Source organism: Cololabis saira, chromosome 11, assembly GCF_033807715.1.
Source record: "Cololabis saira isolate AMF1-May2022 chromosome 11, fColSai1.1, whole genome shotgun sequence".
NCBI lineage: Eukaryota > Metazoa > Chordata > Actinopteri > Beloniformes > Belonidae > Cololabis > Cololabis saira.
This window is the reverse complement of record NC_084597.1, coordinates 9,214,089-9,218,011: the sequence shown is the minus strand read 5'-3', so window position 1 is coordinate 9,218,011 and position 3,923 is coordinate 9,214,089.

Sequence of the window (3,923 nt, the reverse complement as noted above, 5' to 3'; positions counted from 1 at the left end):
CTGCGCATGCTCAGCAGGCTCATTTATATTCAAAAACAGTCATGAAGTAGTTTGCATTGACCATTCATGGTAGAAAGTGGGCGTGTAGAGGGTGGGATATGAGGCAAATTCACCTGCGCAACCTTCCAGGTGAACTGTGATTTATAAAGAGAACATTGCGTGCAGATGTGCGTGCACACGGTTTAAAAAAAGAAAACCCAGTGATAGTGAGCAACTCCAATCCTGAATCAAATAAGACTGGAACAATACTGCGTCATTAAACTACAGGTGTCCTCAGTTACAAGATGTTATGCTCTGTTGTTGAAATGTGCAACACAGTACTAAACATCACTCTGACGTAGATTTCTTTGAGATGTGTGAAATTCAAAATGACCTTTTTGAATTTGAGATTGACCACGCATACCAACAATTTTAGTATTATTTCCATTTAACATGACATTTTAAGGTTGTTGGTTTTTTTTTTGTTTTTGTTTTTTTTTTTGGGGGGGGGGGGGGGGTTGCTTGCTACTTGGCCAAATATCTAACTTCTTGTTTTGCTAATGTAAAAAACATGTACACTGCTTCCTGTTGGATGATGTATTCTATGTAGAAACAATTTTGCTTCTGAAAGTTGGAAAACAAATTAATTATAGTACGTTTTCCAGTTACTGAGGTAAGTCGAGCCTTTATTGGCACCCTTTAATTAATCTATTGCTGTTTACTTCATGCAAATACATATATTAAAATAACTACAAAAAATAAAATAACTATAAAATAAGACATTGAAATACTCACTTAAGGGACATGCTTCACATTTAACAACCAACGAGCTCTCGTTTGGCGCTCCAGGGGGTTGGATGGTGGTGGAGCAACATTCATCCATACCTGTTTAATCCTCTACAGCAGGGGTCAACAACTATATTTGTCAGAGGGCCAGAATTTTACCAGACAGTCACCTTGAGGGCCGGACCCTCAAATAAAAATCTAATAAAAATCTAATTTTGCCAAAACATTATTATTTGTTAATGTTTATATATATTTTTTCCATTTCATTACAAAAACTGAAGGAATTTTTGGCTTTTATGAGTCAGTCTCCTATCACCTATATCACAGTCATCCACCAGGAGTGATAGAGATATTTTTCCTCAACTCAATGAAGTCAACTTTATTTATAGAGCACTTGGAAAAACAATCATCATGGAAGTGATAGGAAAAGGCCTCTTAACACAGGTCAAATGGCTCTCAAAGGTCATGAAATGAAAAGTTGATTTGTAAAACAGATCCTTTAACGATGACTGGACTGAAAAGTACGCATTTATTATGCCAACCTTCTGAAATGCGTCACCTGTATACTTAATTTGCAACAAAACTGTTGCTGTTGCAAAAGAATATAAACTGTGTCGTCACCACAACACTAAACATACAAATTTCAAGGATTCATATCCTGAGCTGTCAGAGGCCCGTCAGAAGAATCTCGGGCCGGATTGGACGGTTCGGCAGGCTGGATTCGGCCCGCGGGCCGCCAGTTGATGATCACTGATCTACAGGGTCACGGGGGTCTGCCAGAGGTGGAGCAACATATGATTGTCATATACAACAACTTTGAAATAGCAGTTGTTGGGATGTGACTCAAACTCAAAGTATTTTCACTTTGACTTTACATTTCTGGAATAAGTTGTTTCTTTGCATTGAAAACTACACTATTAAGATTAAGAAACACATCATAGCTGTCTTCAGGGCTCTCAAGTCTCGCGCATTTCAACAAGTTCACTATCTCTTAAGCCACACACGGCATTTCTCACACTAAGAAATTAACTTGACCACACATAAACTCCAACCTTGAAAAACTTGTGAACTCAATATTGTTTTTTCAAGTTCCAGTTATATATGAAATAAAAGAAAAATAACTTGATAGTTAAAGATTGCACAAATTAATAGTAATAATAATGTTATATATATTTATATAGCACTGGAATGGCAGCACCTGTGTCCAACTGGACTCCCAGCAGTCTGACCAGCACTGATCCAGCAGGACCCTCCTATGTGATTCTAGTTGTTTTGTTCTCTCAGATGTAAGTCGCTTTGGATAAAAGCGTCTGCTAAATTACAGTAGTAGCAGTAGTAGTAGTAGTAGTAGTAGTACTAGTAGTAAAGGAAATTACCTGCTGTACTCTACTGCCCTTACTTTTTAACAACTTTTTTTTATTTTTATTTTAATTATTTTAGCTCTTTTTTATCATTCTATTTGTTATTTACCGTTTAATTGTGTCTTGCTGCTTTTAATGTTGATGTAAAGCACTTGTGTTGAATTGTGCTAATAAACTTGCCTTGCCTATAATAGCAAAGGTGTTATGCTCTAAATAAAAAAAAAACTTAATACTATTTTTCAGTTGGATATTATCAAATATGAAAGAAAATTTAAAAAAAACTTGACATAGTTAAAGGTTGCACAAATGAACAGTAAGAATTTTATACTTATATGCAGAGGTGGGTAGTAACGAGTTACATTTACTCCGTTACATTAACTTGAGTAAGTTTTGGGAAATTTTGTACTTTTAAAAGTAGTTTTGAATCACTATACTTTTTACTTTTACTTGAGTAGATTTGTGAAGAAGAAACTGTTACTCTTACTCCGCTACATTAGGCTACATTGAGCTCGTTACTTTTCTTTTACCCCTTTTATCCCTTTTTACACTATGGGAGTTTTTACCTGCCATTGTTTATGTAATAATTGCTCGAGGGTGATGTTCTGGGTCTCTGGAAAGCGTCTAGAGACAACTTTTGTTGTATTAGACGCTATATAAATAAAATTGAATTGAATTGAATTATCCGTGTACGTGTCAATCTCATGACATCACTGAGTGATTCTTTGGGAAAGATTTTTGTTTTTGCATGTTTTGTCACATTTACACAGACTCAAACACACACAGAGTTTCTATGAGTTCATGGGCTTGTTCTAGTTCTGCCTGGTTAAAAAAGAAAAGTACAAAGGCTTGAAATTTTGTGCTACTTGTGCTTAATTTTTTTATTCTGTTTTTATTTTATTTATCTTATTATTTATTATTTAAAGTACTTGAATTTACTTTAAGATTATTTTAATTTAAGCTTTTTTTTATTTTTTATTCATTTAAATTTATTTTATTATTTTATTGATTTAATTTGCCTGAAGATGATTATTTTGTACCTTTGTCTGTTTGAATTGGTTGTGTTAAAAAATAAATCAGACGTTACTCAACAGTTACTCAGTACTTGAGTAGTTTTTTCACCAAGTACTTTTTTAGTTTTACTCAAGTAATTATTTGGATGACTACTTTTTACTTCTACTTGAGTCATATTATTCTGAAGTAACAGTACTTTTACTTGAGTACAATTTTTGGCTACTCTACCCACCTCTGCTTATACAGGACTGTCATAGAAAATTAGAATATTGTGATAAAGTTCTTTATTTTCTGTAATGCAATTAAAAAAACAAAAATGTCATACATTCTGGATTCATTACAAATCAACTGAAATATTGCAAGCCTTTTGTTATTTTAATATTGCTGATTATGGCTTACAGTTTAAGATTAAGATTCCCAGAATATTCTAGTTTTTTTAGATAGGATATTTGAGTTTTATTAATCTGTAAACCATGATCAGCAATATTAAAATAATAAAAGGCTTGCAATAATTCAGTTGATTTGTAATGAATCCAGAATGTATGACATTTTTGTTTTTGTAATTGCATTACAGAAAATCACAATATTCTAATTTTCTGAGACAGTCCTGTATGTCATTCATTCGTTATTTTTGCTACTTTGCTGACACATGACTCACCTTTGTGGTTTCTTTTTTTAGCCCCCGTCAGACAGTGCGGAGAAGTGGGCGGAGCTTCATCTGAAACCGACCAATCAGAAAACGCCCTGTTGGCCCTGCAGACGCCGTCGTCATCCCGGCTCGGCAGC